At 47.6% G+C, this 18417-nt stretch overlaps 1 pseudogene; it reads right to left on the bottom strand.

The window, feature by feature from the left end:
* The window catches only part of LOC141055806 (uncharacterized), a 29708-nt pseudogene extending 18122 nt beyond the window's left edge, over window positions 1-11586 (bottom strand).
* Window positions 11587-18417: the final 6831 nt, after the last annotated feature.

The raw sequence follows: 18417 nt of genomic DNA, 5'->3' as shown, positions 1-18417 counted from the left end.
TTACATGTTACCCACAATGCTGCTGTTCATTCTACTATGTTAAAATAACATTTTGTTATTAAATTAAAGGTTTTTGCACACTATTTGGCTCAAAATATTTTTTTCTTATTTTCCTCCTCTAAAACCTTGGTGCGTCTTATAATTAGGTGCGTCTTATAAAGCGAAAAATATGGTATCACTGGAAGCAAGGATCACCAAGCTACAACATCCGAAGGGAGCAATTACTGGAGGAGAACATCATAGAAGAATAGAAGGAACAAGTCGAAGAGGAAGACACGCAACCTAATGGCTTGATTCTATCAAGATAACTGTGGAGAAGACCCTGGTGGACCTATTTAGGCTTTCACAAGAGCAATCAATCCACAGAACGTTCATCCATCAAGTTGTCATGGCTCTAGATTGAGCCAAAGACCGTTAAATATATATACAAATAATAGTGACCACACAGCACAGAGCTTCATGTGTGGTGGACGGGGCTGTGCACTTTACAACGCTGCTGTCACGGTTCCACACCTCAGGGTGTCTGGGATGCAGTTACTGACAGCTCGGCCATCCAATCTGGTACAGGAGCGTGCTGAGCTGTCAGTGTGTTGATTGACAGCTCGACTAGCCAATCTTTGATTAGGAGGCGTCGGCTGTCTCAGGTGTTCATTATCCCAGGTAATTGCAATGCCTACTTAAAGAGAATCTGTCACCCCATTTTAGCCCTATCAGCTGCCGGCACCGCCATCAGGGGCTTATGTAGATAAGGCCCCGATGTAACCTGAAAGAGCCGTGTGTGTACAAGATGTACGGAGCAAAGCCGTGAGTGGACAAGGTGTACGGAGCAGAGCCGTGTGTGGACAAGGTGTACGGAGCAGAGCCGTGTGTGGACAAGGTGTACGGAGCAGAGCCGTGTGTGGACAAGGTGTACGGAGCAGAGCCGTGTGTGGACAAGGTGTACGGAGCAGAGCCGTGTGTGGACAAGGTGTACGGAGCAGAGCCGTGTGTGGACAAGGTGTACGGAGCAGAGCCGTGTGTGGACAAGGTGTACGGAGCAGAGCCGTGTGTGGACAAGGTGTACGGAGCAGAGCTGTACGTGGACAAGGTGTACGGAGCAGAGCTGTACGTGGACAAGGTGTACGGAGCGGAGCATGTGTGTACAAGGTGTACGGAGCTGAGCCGTTTGTGTACAAGGTGTACGGAGCAAAGCCATGCATGTGCAAGGTGTGCGGAGCCATGTGTGTGCGAGGTGTATGAAGCGGAGCTGTGTGTGTGCGAGATGTATGAAGCAGAGCTGGGCGTGTACAAGGTGCATGGAGCCAAGCCAGGTGTGTAGGAGGTGTACAGAGCGGAGCAGGGCGTGTACGGAGTAGAGCTGCGTATGTACGACATATAAGGAACTGAGTGGAGTCGTGTGTATACGACGTGTGCAGAGCGGAGCCATGTGTGTACGAGGTGTATGGAGTGGAGCCCTTTGTGTATGACGTGTACGGTACTGAGCCGCGTATGTACGAGGCATACAGAGCGGATCTGCATGAAGAAACAGGATTATATCTTAACCAGATGACTTTTTAACAAACCAATAATAATATGCTGTTATCTATACTTTTGCTTGTGTAAGGCTGGTTTTACACTTGCGTTTTTTAGCACAAAAAGGCGTGCTTTTTCTCCCCCTATCTTTTACATGGGTGCACATAGGTGCGCATACACATGCATTTGTACGCGCATGCGGTTTTTTGTAGTGTGCGCTCGGGCGCACAAAATGCATCCTGTTGCATTTTTTGTGCGTTCGACTTGCCCCCCAAAAAACGCATGCGCACGCAATGCGCTTTTTACAGCCAAACACCCATTATAGTCTATGGGTGCACATACGTGGTAATGCGCACGTATGTGCAAAAATAGCATGCTTTTTTTTTTTTTAAACGCACCCAAACCTGCAAAAAAACACACACAAACGCATGATGCGTTCTTTATGTGCATTTGCACTGCGCACGGTGCGCAGCGCAAAAAAACGCAAGTGTGAAAGTAGCCTTAGCCTGTAATAGTGAATTGCAAGCTGATATTTCATGTAACATAGTTTGCTCTTATCTTTGATGACTAGTGATGTTTGCTGATATGCTAATTATGCATTGTATTATGGAGCCAGTTTGTTGACTTTGAAAGCAGAGAGGGAAAAACTATACAAAACTATAATGCTACTTGATCTCCTCACCATTCTCCCCCTTATCTGTGATGCTCGACTGAAGGACACTTGTTAAATCTAAAAATAGGTTACATACCTCTGTATAAAGAGACTCAGAGACAGAGACTGGGAGAGAGACAGCCAGAGATTCTGCCAAGAGACATACATCCAAAGGACCAGAGACAGGACAGCAGCCAATATCATGGCACCATGACGAGGGAAATGGATCTATGATTCTACAGGAAACAACCTAGGGGTTTTCGGCTTGGGTTGGAGGAATGCAGATCTGCTCCATTGACCATCGCTGAACCATGGATTCATTTGGAGAAAGCCAGGATTGGGACCCGCTTGTTGCCTGGATCCATGGTGGTGGTTGGAGAAGCCAGGTTGTGATCCTCAGATCAACTGGCCTTGTACCTCAAAGGACTGTCATCTTCCTACACTTGTCGTTACATCCACTCTGTGGGCGTGCCACAGGTGGGGTAGCTGATCCTGGGAGCTCCGATGTAACATCTGCCATTATCCTGGTGATTCAGCGGAAGGGGGAGACTCTAATGTGCACCATCTTGGGTATTGTGCTGGGACTGTTCTATGTGTTATTTGCCTGTCTTGTGGTTCAATAAAGCATTGCCACACTGTTTTACCCTCACCTTGTGTTGTCTGAGTAGCGTTATGCCAACGTTAAAGGGAGAGCCGGCGTACGGTGGGACGATCCCTAGTCCATGTGGTTCTGGCTAGTGGACTTGGGCGCCCGCCGACCCCTGTGTCTCCACAAGCCGCATGTGTACGGGGTTTACGGAGCTGAGCCGTGTGTGTTAAATATGCCTCAAGTAGTGGACTATCGGTAATACAGATATGTGCAGAATAACAGTCTAACATCACTAATGTGTAATGTTTATGACTGGGTAGAGGCGAATAATGGGCAACCAACAGTCATGACATTGACGCTGCTAATTGGGTGTTCTAATTAATAGCAGTGCGGAGTTCAACTAGTGAGGTCATTCATTCTGTGAATAACCAGGTGTCAATTGTGCTCCTTTAACCCCTTCCCGCAAACAGCAGTAGAATCATAGAATCATAGAATCGTAGAGTTGGAAGGGACCTCCTGGGCCATCTGGTCCAACCCCCTGCTCAAAGCAGGATTCGCTAAATCATCCCAGTCAGATGTCTGTCCAGCCTCTGTTTGAAGACTTCCATTGAAGGAGAACTCACCACTTCTCGTGGCAGCCTGTTCCACTCATTGATCACTCTAACTGTCAAAAAGTTTTTTCTAATATCTAATCTGTGTCTCCTCCCATTCAGTTTCATCCCATTGCTTCTAGTCTTTCCTTGTGCAAATGAGAATAAAGTTGATCCTTCTACAATGTGACAGCCCTTTAGATATTTGTAGACAGCTATTAAGTCTCCTCTCAGTCTTCTCTTTTGCAAACTAAACATTCCCAAATCCTGCAACCTTTCCTCATAAGACAGGGTTTGCAGACCGGTCACCATTCTGGTCGCTCTTTTCTGAACTTGCTCCAGTTTGTTGATGTCTTTTTTAAAATGTGGTGCCCAAAACTGGACACAATATTCCAGATGAGGTCTGACCAAAGAGGAGTAGAGGGAAATAATGACTTCACGTGATCTAGACTGTATGCTTCTGTTAATACATCCTAGAATTGCATTTGCCTTTTTTGCTGCTGCATCACACTGTTGACTCATATTCAGTCTGTGATCTATTAGTATACCCAAGTCTTTTTCACATGTGCTGTCACTTAGCCCTATTCCTCCCATTCTATATATGCTTTTTCCATTTTTATTGCCCAGATGTAGTACTTTGCATTTCTCCCTGTTAAAAACCATTCTGTTTGTTGCTGCCCACTTCTCCAGTTTATTTAAATCTTTTTGAATCCTCTCTCTCTCTTCTCTAGTATTAGCTATCCCTCCTAGCTTTGTGTCATCAGCAAATTTAATCAGTTTACCCTCAATTCCTTCATCTAAATCGTTGATAAAGATGTTGAACAATACAGGGCCCAGGACAGAGCCCTGTGGTACCCCACTTGAGACATTCTTCCAACTGGATGTGCAGCCATTTACGACCACTCTTTGGGTCCGATCACTAAGCCAGTTATGAATCCACCTAACAGTTGCCTTGTCCATTCCATACTTAGTCATTTTTTCAATAAGGATTGTATGAGAGACTTTGTCAAATGCTTTGCTGAAGTCAAGATATACTATATCTACAGCATTTCCTTGATCCACCCAATCAGTGATACCGTCATAGAAGGAAATTAAGTTAGTCTGACATGACTTATTAGTTACGTAACCATGATCGCGGGGGCTTACGCTGAGCATCGCTGATATCGGGTGTGGATGTCAGCTCTGACGATCGGTGCTAGCACAAATCGCGGGCGTTAAACACTTCTTATGCTGCTGTCAATAGTGACAGCGACATTGAGGAGCATAACACAAGGAGCCCACTTAATGTCTGATTTCATCAAGACAACGCGATGCGATCGCGTTGTCCTGATGGTCTCCATCGAGACCCCCAGCCACAAGATGGACATGGGGTCCTTCAGGGAAGGTGGCTTCTCAGTGCCTGCTCAGAGCAGGAGCTGAAACGCCTTCTCCCCTGCCTGTCAGACGTTGATCTGATGCTCTGCAGTGCAGAAGCATTGCTGAGTTTCAGATCAGCAGTCTGTCACTGTACAGTGATGTCCCATATTAATCCAATAAATACATTTATGTAAAAAAAATAAAAGTACACTTATTTGGTATCTCCGAATCTGGAATCACCCGCTCTATAAAACTGTCCCACTACTTAGGTGAAGACTGTAAACAAAAAATAAACAAGAGGCAAAAAACAATGCTTTATCATCATACCACTGAACAAAAAGTGCAGTAAAACATGATCAAAAAGACAACTGTAAAAAAAAATTTTTTACCACTGAAAACACCATCTTGTCTCGCAAAGAAACAAGCCACCATACAGCTCCATCAGCAGAAAAATAAAAAAGTTATAGCTCTCAGAATAAAGCGATGCAAAATAATTATTTTTTCTATAAAAGTTTTTACTGTGTAAAAGTGCCAGAACATAAAAAAATGGTATAAATGTGGCATTGCTGTAATTGTACAGAGAATAAAGCGGCTTTATCAATTTTACCACACGTGGAACAGTATAAAAAAAAAAATTCCTGAATTGCTGGTTTTTGTTCATTCTACCTCCCCAAAATCGGATTGGAAAGCGATCAAAAAATGTCATGTACCCAAAAATAGTACCAATAAAAACATCACCTTGTCCCACAAATTAACAAGACCTTACATGACAGTCGAAATATGGAAAAATTATACCTGTCTAAATATGAGGATGCAAAAAAACTAGTTTTTGCAATAAAAAGCATCTTTTGGCATGTGAGACAGCAGCCAAACATAAAAACCGATATAAATCGGGTATTGCTGTAATCGTACTGACCCAAAGAATAAAGTCGCCTAATCACTTATACCGCATGAGGAACCAATCCTTCAGCTGATGATGATTTTATTCACTCTGCCTCCAAAAGATCGCAGTAAGGCTCGACACACAAGTATTCTGTGCTGAGCGCTTACACAGAGGTTTCCATGTAAATCTCTGAAATACGTGATTCAGACAGGTCTCCGTCTTTTTAGGCATACATAAAAGTGCAGTCCGCCACAGTTTTGGGGCATGGAAAGGTTAAGGGGTATGCTGCGTGGCTGGTTACTGCAGTGATACCTTTAAACAGATAGCCAGGCAGTGGCGGTCAAGCCTTCCCTCCTCCGCAGAAAGCTGCTCCTGTCTCCCCACTTGCAGTTGATTAAAGGACCGTTCCTGGACCTCCCGCGCCTCCGGGGGTAGAGCGGGCCAGTGACCCCCTCGCCGGAGGCCTCCTGCAAGCCCTCCGGTCTTCCTCCTCCTGCGCACGCTGTTCGGTGTCCCGGAAGGGACATCGACACGCGTGTCACTTCCGGGCTGTGCGTTCCACGGTGGAGCGCGGATCGCTGGCCAGCGGGAGACCAGCGATCAAAAAATGGCCCAGGCCGATCGAGCACGATCAGCGATCCCCGTCACACACAGCTTTTTGTGTTCATGCTGTTATCAGTGGGGAATTATTGTGTCTGAGTCGATCGAGCTGTGTGAGGCCTTGTTTTCTACATGAAAAATCAAAAAACTGTCACATCCACACATGAACTAGATGTATACAGGGGCCTACCTAGAGTCAACAGCTCATATACAAGCAAACAAACCGTGCCTGCCAGGCTAAGCATGACTTGGCCAATTTATGCGCTAAGCATTCTCAGTTTTTCATATTTCTAGTGCAGTAATGAATTTCAATTTTCATGTTTCATTTTACGTGCTATGGCGCTGCAGCGTGCTGCCTTGTGTGATTGTAGAGTTGGCGACTCTAGGTAGGCCCCTGCTCACACCTAATTCATGCTTGGATGTGACAGTTTTTTGATTTTTCATGTAAAAAACAAGGCCTCACACAGCTCTATCCACTCAGACACAATAATTCCCCACTGATAACAGCATGAACACAAAAAGCTAAAACAGCCTTTAACCCCTTCCTGACATCCGACGAACTATCCCGTCCACGGTACCCGGGCCCGTATGACCGTGGACGGGATAGTACGTCTACCGCGATCAGCGGCGCCCACGTGGTGAGCGCCGCTGATCGCGGCCGGGTGTCAGCTGATTATCACAGCTGACACCCGGCACTATGTGTCAGGGGCGGTCACGGACCGCCCCCGACACGTTAACCCCTTGCACACCGCGATCAAACATGATCGCGGTGTACCGGGAGTTAAAGGGAAGCATCGGGAGGGAGGGGGCTCCCTCCGTGCTTCCCTGAGACCCCACGGCAGCGCAATGTGCAGCGCTGCTGCGGGGGGCTCCTATCCTCCAGGCCCCCGAATCCAAGATGGCGACGGGGGCCTTCGGGGACCTGAGGAAGCTGGCTTCCTCAGTGCCTGCAAAGCGCAGGCAAGAGGAAGTCTTCTTCAATGCCTGTGACAGATTGCTGATCTGTCACAGTGATCTGTGATGTGACAGATCAGCGATCTGTCACAGGACAGTGATGTCCCACCTGGGACTATGTAATAAAGTAAAAAAAAAATTAAAAAAAAATGTAAAAATAAATTTAAAAAAATCGCCAAATAAATTAGAAAAAAAAAAAAAAAAATATTCCCCCAATAAATCCATTTTTTGGAAATAATAAAAAAAAAAAAACAATTAAAGTACACATATTAGGTATCGCCGCGTCCGTAATGACCAGCCCTATAAAACTGTCCCATTAGTTAACCCTTTTAGCGAACCCCTTAAAAAATAAAAATAAAAAACGAAGCAAAAAATAATGATTTATTATCATACCGCCAAACAAAAAGTGTAATAACGCGCGATCAAAAAGACGCATATAAATATCCATGGTACCGCTGAAAACGTCATCTTGTCCCGCAAAAAACGAGCCACGATACAGCATCATCAGCGAAAAAATAAAAAAGTTATAGCTCACAGAATAAAGCGATGCAAAAATAATTATTTTTTATATAAATAGTTTTCATTGCATAAAACCGTCAAAAACATAAAAAAACGACCTAAATGAGGTATCGCTGTAACCGTACTGACCCGAAGAATAAAACCGCTTTATCAATTTTACCGCATGCGGAACGGTGTAAACGCACCCCCCCAAAAGAAATTCATGAAACGCTGGTTTTTGTTCATTCTGCGTCCCAAAAATAGGAATAAAAAGCGATCAAAAAATGTCACGTGCCCGAAAATGGTACCAATAAAAACGTCAACTCGTCCCGCAAAAAATAAGACCTCACATGACTCGGTGGGTCAAAATACGGAAAAATTATAGCTCTCAATATGTGGTGATGCAAAAACTATTTTACAATAAAAAGCGTCTTTTAGCGTCTGACAGCTTCCAAACATAAAAACCGCCATAAATAGTAAGTCAAACCCCCCGTTATCACGCCCTTAGTTAGGGAAAAATAATAAAACTAAAAAAAAAGTATTTATCTCCATTTTCCCGTTAGGGTAAGGCTGTGTGCACACGCTGCGGATTAGGTGCTGATTTTGTAAAATCCGCAGGTGAAACCGCAGGTCAAAAGACCTGCGGTTTTACCTGCGGATTGCTCTGCGGTTTTGTCCTGCGGTTTTTCATCTCCTCAATAGAGGAGATGGCAAACCGCAGGAGAATCCGCAGAAAGAATTGACATGTCAATTCTTTCTGCGGATTGAAAACCGCAGATAATCCGCGCGGAAAATTCCGCACCGTCTGCACTGCGGTTTTTGATTCCCATAGGGAATCATGGTACTGTACACCGCAGCAAAAACTGCTGCTGGTCCGCAGCGGCCAAAACTGCTGCGGAACCGCAGCAAAATCCGCAGCGTGTGCACACAGCCTTAGGGTTAGGGCTAGAGTAAGGGCTAGGGTTAGGGCTAGGGTTAGGGCTAGGGTTAGGGCTAGGGTTAGGGCTCAGATTAGGGTTAGGGGTGTGTTGGGGTTAGGGTTGGAGTTATAATTGGGGGTTTCCACTGTTTGGGCACATCAGGGGCTCTCCAAATGCAACATGGCGTCTGATCTCAATTCCAGACAATTCTGAGTTGAAAAAGTCAAATGGTGCGCCTTCCCTTCCAAGCTCTGCCATGCGCCCAAACAGTGTTTTACCCCCACATGTAGGGTATCAGCCTACTCAGGACAAATTGCAAAACAATTTTTGGGGTCCAATTTCTCCTGTTACCCTTAGGAAAATAAAAAATTGGGGGCAAAAATATCATTTTTGTGGAAAAAAATGATTTTTTTATTTTCACGTCCGAGTGTTATAAACTTCTGTGAAACACTTGGGGGTTCAAAGTGCTCACCACACATCTAGATAAGTTCCGTGGGGGGTCTAGTGTCCAAAATGGGGTCACTTGTGGGGAGTTTCAATAGTTTAGGTACATCAGGGGCTCTCCAAACGCACATGACACCCGCAGACCATTCCATCAAAGTCTGCATTCCAAAACGTCACTGCTTCCCTTCCGAGCCCCGACGTGTGTCCATACAGTAGTTTTCTCCCACATATGGGGTGTCAGCGTACTCAGGCCAAATTGGAAAACAACTTTTGGGGTCCAATTTCTCCTGTTACCCTTGGGAAAATGAAAAAATTGGGGACTAATTGATCATGTTTCTGGAAAAAATACGATTTTTTTATTTTCATGCCCTGGCATTATAAACTTCAGTGAAGCCCTTGGGGGTTCAAAGTGCTCACCTCACATCTAGATAAGTTCCTTAGTGGGTCTAGTTTTCAAAATGGGGTCATTTGTGGGGGGTTTCCACTGTTTAGGTACATTAGGGGCTCTCCAAAGGCAACATGACACCCGCAGACCATTCCATCAAAGTCTGCATTCCAAAACGTCACTACTTCCCTTCCGAGACCCGACGTGTGCCCATACAGTAGATTTCTCCCACATATGGGGTATCAGCATACTCAGCACAAATTGGACAACAACTTTTAAGGTCCAATTTCTCCTGTTACCCTTGGGAAAATAAAAAAATGGTGACTAAAAGATCATGTTTGTGGAAAAAATACGAATTTTTTATTTTCACGCCCGGGCGTTATAAACTTCTGTGAAGCACTGGGGGGTTCAAAGTGCTCACCACACATCTAGATAAGTTCCTTGGGGGGTCTAGTTTCCAAAATGGTGTCATTTGTGGGGGGTTTCCACTGTTTTGGTACATTAGGGGTTTTCCAAACGCGACATGGTGTCCGATCTCAATTCCAGCCAAAAACGTCAAATGGCGCTGCTTCCCTTCCGAGCTCTGTCATTCACCCAAATAGTGGTTTACCCCCACATGTGGGGTATCAGCGTACTCAGGACAAATTGCACAATAACTTTTAGGGTCCTGTTACCCTTGGAAAAATAAGAATTGAGGGTGAAAAGATCATTTTTGTGGAAAAAATATGATTTTTTAATTGTATGGCTTTATGTTATAAACTTCTGTGAAGCCCATGGGGGTTCAAAGTTCTCACCACACATCTAGATAAGTTCCTTAGGGGGTCTAGTTTCCAAAATGGTGTCATTTGTGGGGGGTTTCCACTGTTTTGGTACATCAGGGGTTTTCCAAACGCGACATGGAGTCCGATCTCAATTCCAGCCCAAAACGTCAAATGGCGCTGCTTCCCTTCCGAGCTCTGCCATGCGCCCAAATAGTGGTTTACCCCCACATGTGGGGTATCAGCGTACTCAGGACAAATTGCACAATAACTTTTAGGGTCCTGTTACCCTTGGAAAAATAAGAATTGAGGGTGAAAAGATCATTTTTGTGGAAAAAATATGATTTTTTAATTGTATGGCTTTATGTTATAAACTTCTGTGAAGCCCATGGGGGTTCAAAGTTCTCACCACACATCTAGATAAGTTCCTTAGGGGGTCTAGTTTCCAAAATGGGGTCACTTGTAGGGGGTTTCCACTGTTTAGGTACATCAGGGACTCTCCAAACGTGACATGGCGTCCAATCTGAATTCCAGCCAATTTTGCATTGAAAAAGTCAAACGGCGCTCCTTCCATTCTGAGCTCTGCCATGCGCCGAAACAGTCGTTCCCCCCCACATATCAGGTATCTGCGTACTCAGGACAAATTGCACAATAACTTTTGCAGTCCAATTTCTCCTGTTACCCTTGGTAAAATAAAAAAAATTGAACCTGAATTATTTTTTTTATGAAAAAAAGTTAGATGTTCATTTTTTTTAAATATTCAAAAAAATTCCTGTGACGCACCTAAAGGGTTAATAAACTTCTTGAATGTGGTTTTGAGCACCTTAAGGGGTGCAGTTTTTAGAATGGTGTCACTTTTGGGTATTTTCTATCATATAGACCCCTCAAAGTGGCTTCAAATGTGATGTGGTCCTAAAAATAAAATGGTGTTGTAAAAATGAGAAATCGCTGGTCAACTTTTAACCCTTATAACTTCCTAACAAAAAAAAATTTTGGTTCCAAAATTGTGCTGATGTAAAGTAAACATGTGGGAAATGTTACTTATCAAGTTTTTTGTGTGCCGTATCTCTGTGATTTAAGGGCATAAAACTTCAAAGTTGGAAAATTGCAAAATTTTCAAAATTTTTGCCAAATTTCCATTTTTTTCACAAATAAACGCAAGTTATTTGAATGAAATTTTACCACTAACATGAAGTACAATATGTCACGAGAAAACAACGTCAGAATCACCGGGATCCATGGAAGCGTTCCAGAGTTATTACCTCATAAAGGTACAGTGGTCAGAATTGTAAAAATTGGCCCGGTCATGAACGTGCAAACCACCCTTGGGGGTGAAGGGGTTAAACTGCATATATGAGAAAGAAAACAAAAATGTACCTGGTCAGGAACAGGTTAAACTGGGGTCAAAAATAATAATGAAGAAGACCCCAAATAACGGGGCTCCAGCACCTACCTCCACCTGCAGAGCCGCACTCCACATATATGGCTGCTCTGTGCGCACAGGACCTGGGATGAGGTCACAGGAGGGGAGGAGTCAGGGGTCACATGATCAGGGCCTCAGTGTATGCAGGACTCTGCTGTGCTGGTTGTCATGGTGCTGGATGAGGGGAAGTTTCTGTGTGGGGTCAGGAGGGGTTTACAGGGGGGATGTAGCAGAGCCGCGTGTGTACGAGGTGTACGGAGCGGAGCCGTGTGTGTACGAGGTGTACGGAGCGGAGCCGTGTGTACGAGGTGTACGGAGCGGAGCCGCGTATGTACGAGGTGTACGGAGCGGAGCGTGTGTGTACGAGGTGTACGGAGCGGAGCCGTGTGTACGAGGTGTACGGAGCGGAGCCGTGTGTCTACGAGGTGTACGGAGCGGAGCGTGTGTGTACGAGGTGTACGGAGCGGAGCCGCGTGTGTGTACGAGGTGTACGGAGCGGAGCCGCGTGTGTACGAGGTGTACGGAGCGGAGCCGTGTGTACGAGGTGTACGGAGCGGAGCCGCGTGTGTACGAGGTGTACGGAGCGGAGCCGCGTGTGTACGAGGTGTACGGAGCGGAGCCGCGTGTGTACGAGGTGTACGGAGCGGAGCCGCGTGTGTACGAGGTGTACGGAGCAGAGCCGTGTGTACGAGGTGTACGGAGCCGCGTGTGTACGAGGTGTACGGAGCGGAGCCGTGTGTGTACGAGGTGCACGGAGCGGAGCCGCGTGTGTACGAGGTGTACGGAGCAGAGCCGCGTGTGTACGAGGTGTACGGAGCCGAGTGTGTACGAGGTGTGTGGAGCCGTGTGTGTGCGAGGTGTACGGAGCGGAGCCGCGTGTGTACGAGGTGTACGGAGCGGAGCCGTGTGTGTACGAGGTGTACGGAGCGGAGCCGCGTGTGTACGAGGTGTACGGAGCGGAGCCGCGTGTGTACGAGGTGTACGGAGCGGAGCCGCGTGTGTACGAGGTGTACGGAGCGGAGCCGCGTGTGTACGAGGTGTACGGAGCGGAGCCGCGTGTGTACGAGGTGTACGGAGCGGAGCGTGTGTGTACGAGGTGTACGGAGCGGAGCCGTGTGTACGAGGTGTACGGAGCGGAGCCGTGTGTGTACGAGGTGTACGGAGCGGAGCGTGTGTGTACGAGGTGTACGGAGCGGAGCCGCGTGTGTGTACGAGGTGTACGGAGCGGAGCCGCGTGTGTACGAGGTGTACGGAGCGGAGCCGTGTGTACGAGGTGTACGGAGCGGAGCCGCGTGTGTACGAGGTGTACGGAGCGGAGCCGCGTGTGTACGAGGTGTACGGAGCGGAGCCGTGTGTGTACGAGGTGTACGGAGCGGAGCCGCGTGTGTACGAGGTGTACGGAGCAGAGCCGTGTGTACGAGGTGTACGGAGCCGCGTGTGTACGAGGTGTACGGAGCGGAGCCGTGTGTGTACGAGGTGCACGGAGCGGAGCCGCGTGTGTACGAGGTGTACGGAGCAGAGCCGCGTGTGTACGAGGTGTACGGAGCCGCGTGTGTACGAGGTGTGTGGAGCCGTGTGTGTGCGAGGTGTACGGAGCGGAGCCGCGTGTGTACGAGGTGTACGGAGCGGAGCCGTGTGTGTACGAGGTGTACGGAGCGGAGCCGCGTGTGTACGAGGTGTACGGAGCGGAGCCGCGTGTGTACGAGGTGTACGGAGCGGAGCCGCGTGTGTACGAGGTGTACGGAGCGGAGCCGCGTGTGTACGAGGTGTACGGAGCGGAGCCGCGTGTGTACGAGGTGTACGGAGCGGAGCCGCGTGTGTACGAGGTGTACGGAGCGGAGCCGCGTGTGTACGAGGTGTACGGAGCGGAGCCGCGTGTGTACGAGGTGTACGGAGCGGAGCCGCGTGTGTACGAGGTGTACGGAGCGGAGCCGCGTGTGTACGAGGTGTACGGAGCGGAGCCGCGTGTGTACGAGGTGTACGGAGCGGAGCCGCGTGTGTACGAGGTGTACGGAGCGGAGCCGCGTGTGTACGAGGTGTACGGAGCGGAGCCGCGTGTGTACGAGGTGTACGGAGCGGAGCCGCGTGTGTACGAGGTGTACGGAGCGGAGCCGCGTGTGTACGAGGTGTACGGAGCGGAGCCGCGTGTGTACGAGGTGTACGGAGCGGAGCCGCGTGTGTACGAGGTGTACGGAGCGGAGCCGCGTGTGTACGAGGTGTACGGAGCGGAGCCGCGTGTGTACGAGGTGTACGGAGCGGAGCCGCGTGTGTACGAGGTGTACGGAGCGGAGCCGCGTGTGTACGAGGTGTACGGAGCGGAGCCGCGTGTGTACGAGGTGTACGGAGCGGAGCCGCGTGTGTACGAGGTGTACGGAGCGGAGCCGCGTGTGTACGAGGTGTACGGAGCGGAGCCGCGTGTGTACGAGGTGTACGGAGCGGAGCCGCGTGTGTACGAGGTGTACGGAGCGGAGCCGCGTGTGTACGAGGTGTACGGAGCGGAGCCGCGTGTGTACGAGGTGTACGGAGCGGAGCCGCGTGTGTACGAGGTGTACGGAGCGGAGCCGCGTGTGTACGAGGTGTACGGAGCGGAGCCGCGTGTGTACGAGGTGTACGGAGCGGAGCCGCGTGTGTACGAGGTGTACGGAGCGGAGCCGCGTGTGTACGAGGTGTACGGAGCGGAGCCGCGTGTGTACGAGGTGTACGGAGCGGAGCCGCGTGTGTACGAGGTGTACGGAGCGGAGCCGCGTGTGTACGAGGTGTACGGAGCGGAGCCGGGGGTGTACGAGGTGTACGGAGCGGAGCCGGGGGTGTACGGAGCAGAGTGTAGTGCCAGAGCTACAATGGATGGTTTAGGCTGAGTGCAGATGGACTTTTTAGCCCTGCGGATTTTTCCGAGCAGAATGGAAGAAATCCGCCGGTCAAATGACCTGCATTTTTCCTGCAGATTTCTTCCATTTTTCATGCGCTTTTTGTGCGGTTTTCCCCCTGCGGATTTGGTGACAGGGGAGATGGAAAACCGCACAAAAGAAGCAACATGCTGCGGATTTTGTACCACGGAAAAATCTGCAGCGTCTGCACAGTGGTTTTTTTTTTACATTGATTTAAAGGCTACTGTACCTCACAATGCGGATATGCAACGTTTCTGCGCGGTAAAATCCGCTGCGGAACCGCTGCAAATCTGCATCGTGTGCACACAGCCTTATACTCGTGTGTGAATGGCTCAGTCGCAGTCCAGACCTAAATCCCATTGAGAATCTGTGACAAGACTAATACATTTCTGATCACAGACGCCTCCATTCAAGAGAGTGTGTGCAGCAAAGAAGGGGCAAAATGTCACTTGTAGATGTGCAAAGCTGGTAGAGATCACAAAAGACTTGCAGCAGTAATTGCAATGAAAACGGTTCTACAAAGTATTGACTTAGGGAGCTGAATACAAATGCATGTTGCAATTTTCAGATTTATAACTTTTTATATAATATATATATACCCCATGTATCATTTCCTTTCCACTTCACAAATACTTTTATTGGGATTTCATGTGATACCAACACAAATGCATTGAAGTTTGTAGGGGTAACGTGAAGAAATGTGGAAATGTTCGGGAGTTTCAAGGCATTAAATATCTAGATATAGTTCAATATTGTGCACACGCTTTAGTCAGGTGGGAAACAATGCTGCGGAGAAGTGAAGAGCCTATTTTTACCAATTAACAAAATGCAAAGTGACTGAATAAAAGAGAAATTTCATCCCTATAAGGGTACGTGCACACGCTGCGAATTGGGGTGCGGATTTGGCTGCGCGGATTTTTTAAAATCCGCAGGTAAATCTGCAGGTAAAAAGTTCTGCGGTTTTACCTGCGGATTAGCCTGTGGTTTTGCCCTGCGGTTTTTCATCTCTACAATGAAGGAGAAGGTAAACCGCAGCGGAATCCGCAGAAAGAATTGACATGTCAATTCTTTATGCGGTTTAGAAACCGCAGCAAATCCGTGCGGAAAATTCCGCACCGTCTGCACTGTGGTTTTTGATATCCATAGGATATTATGGTGCTGTACACCGCAGCAGAATCCGCAGCGTGCACACACCCTAAATATTTGGTGACCGCCTTTCGAATTCATCAGTTTTCTAGCTACATCTGCACACAGGTTTTAAGGGAACTCAGCAGAGAGGACCATTTTAGTGTTTCCTTATGAAGGCCTCTTCCTCGAGTTGCCCATGTGGTCCCCAGACCAATCTATGGTTATTGTTGTGTCCAAGACCAAATCTGGATTTATTGCTGAAGAGGGCAGATCTCCATCCATCCTCCATTGCCTTGTGTATATATTTTTTAAATTTATTTTCACTTTATAAAATACAACCATAAAACAGAATTAACATAAATGCTGTCCTGAACATATAATAAATCACATATCCTTAAAGAAATAAAACAAACAAATATATCATCTCTCCCACAACCTCGCGTCCTCTCACATTCTACCATTTCTATAGTGATATTGCTTTATCCAATTATTTTTAAATATAGTTTTCCTTTAGAATCGTAAATGATCTCCTCACTTGTAGCAATTCTATTAATTAAATCAACCCAACATATTCTAGGGGGTTTTAGCCTTAATCCAATAATTCATACGTTTCCTGGCCAAAATCGTCAACTATCTCGCATCTATCCAATGTTTACGTAGCTTTGGACATGTACCATGTCTGCTCTGGAACCATCACATTTTCCATATTCATCATCTTGTCTCATTCCATGCTTTTATAGAAAAAAAAAAATAAAAAAAAAACTTGGGATCTATATAATCCATTCCAAATACAGTAGTGATGAGTGAGTATACTCGTTGCTCGGGTTTTCCTGAGCATGCTCGGGTGTCCTCCGAGTATTTTGGCGTGCTCGGGAGATTTAGTGTTTGTCGACGCAGCTGCATGATTTACGGCTGCTAGACAGGCTGATTACATGTGTGGAATCCCCTAACAAACAGGCAATCCCCACATGTACTCGGTGGCTAGCAGCCGTAAATCATGCAGCTGCGTAGACAAACACTAAATCTCCGAGCACGCCAAAATACTCGGAAATCACCTGAGCATGCTCGGGAAAACCCGAGCAACGAGTATACTCACTCATCACTAATTCCAACCTCTGTTGCAAAGTGGGGTTTTTTAGATAGTTCACACTGCAGGCGGGATATGCATAGTAGGAGCAGTGCCTCCCTAGGCTGCAGTCCATCTCTTCGGTGGAAAAGAGACAATGGGCTGCTATATGTCCTGGACCGCAACATCTCCAGCAAAGCAAGTCTCAACCCATGGCCTTTGACAACCTCTTAACAACTCCTTGGGATCTAGGACTCCCCCCCCCCCCCCCCCCCATTGATGGCTCTACTACCCCTCTTTTGGGGCTCAGGTTCCTGCTGTGTACCCCAGTATGGGGATGCACCACCCTCTGGTTTCCTTAGGGACCTCTCAACCACCAGGAACCATTCCACTAGTTCATCCACATTTCGGGGATCTCCCTGGGCAACCCAGGTTTGCAACGGCCTAGGAAGGGAGTGCTTAAATCTGTCCATGACCATCCGCTTGATTATCTGGAGGATTCTGGCTGCAGTCATTTTTGCACCAGATGCAGGAGGTCAAACATCTCGGACCGAGGCGGTTTATCACCATAATATGCCTAATGGTGAACCCTTTGCGCTCTGACAGTCACTCCCGCATGTGCCAAAATTTCCATTTTTAACTTGACATATTCTTGCGTATCCTGAATAAGCCTTCTGGGGCTCACCAGTCAAATAGGGGTCCAGCAGCTCTGCCCACTGCTCTGGTGGTAGCTTCTCACGCTCTGCTACCCGCTCGAACACAATCAAAAACGTCTCCACATTATCATCCAGGGTCATTTTCTGCATTATTCGTCTTACATGTCCTCACATGACTTCGGGTAGGGGCTGCTGGCCTTCCACAAACCGCCTCTGCAATCAAGTCAATCTGCTTCTGGTGCTGCTCCTGTATCTGTGACACCCCAGAGTCTGGTTGTCACAGTGACATTACCTCCCTCTAATGGGTAAAATCATGCTTGGAGGCAGAAAGGGACCCCCATGCCAGGTAACAGAGATTAAATCACAATTCCTGCTGCAGGTCAGAAAAGGGAGCTGCCTTATAAATTCTGGCCAGCAGAGGGGGTTGGTGAGTCAGCTAGAAGTCAGCTGAGGGAGTTGTCATGGAAACGAGAGCAGCTGTGAGAAAATTACAAGACAGTTAAGGCCTCTTTCACACATCCGTCTGTCACCATCAGTCAAAATCCGCCGTTTAGCAAAAAAAACGAATCCGTCATTTTTCTTGGCGGATCCATTTTTCTTACCATTGACTTGCATTATCGGCGGATCTTGACAGATGGTTATCCGTAGGATCCGTTTTTTCACGGATCCACCAAAATTTTGGCGTCCGCTGACATGACTGGACGGACACAAACGTTTTTTTGCTGGCCGGATCCGCATTTGCCCGGAAGAATTGACTCTGCCGGAAATTTAACCCTAAATCCCGTTTATCTCTCTCTCTCTCTCTCTCTCTCTCTCCTTTTTCCAGGCACGGGTTCCTCTAAAATTCAACCTTACACGGATCCGTCAACACAACGGTCCGGTGCCACCCGTTTCTTTCAATCCGCCTACAGATCCGTTTTAGCGGATTTCGTCTGAGCTGAAAAACGGATGTGTGAAACAGGCCTAAAACGGGAGGTAAAAAAGAGCTTTCTGGAAGGTCCAGTCAGTTCAGAGACAGGGAGCTGATCTGTAAGGAGCCGGTGAGGGGCAGCTGATCTGATAAGAGGAAAAGGACGTGAGCACAGACAGAGAGGCTCTGGGAAAGCTAAAATACT

The sequence above is a fragment of the Dendrobates tinctorius genome, unplaced genomic scaffold (genome assembly GCF_039654945.1).
Source record: "Dendrobates tinctorius isolate UK_male_01 unplaced genomic scaffold, ASM3965494v1 ptg000192l, whole genome shotgun sequence".
NCBI lineage: Eukaryota > Metazoa > Chordata > Amphibia > Anura > Dendrobatidae > Dendrobates > Dendrobates tinctorius.
Note: the sequence above shows the minus strand (reverse complement) of the source record. Positions and strands in the feature narration are given on the sequence as shown.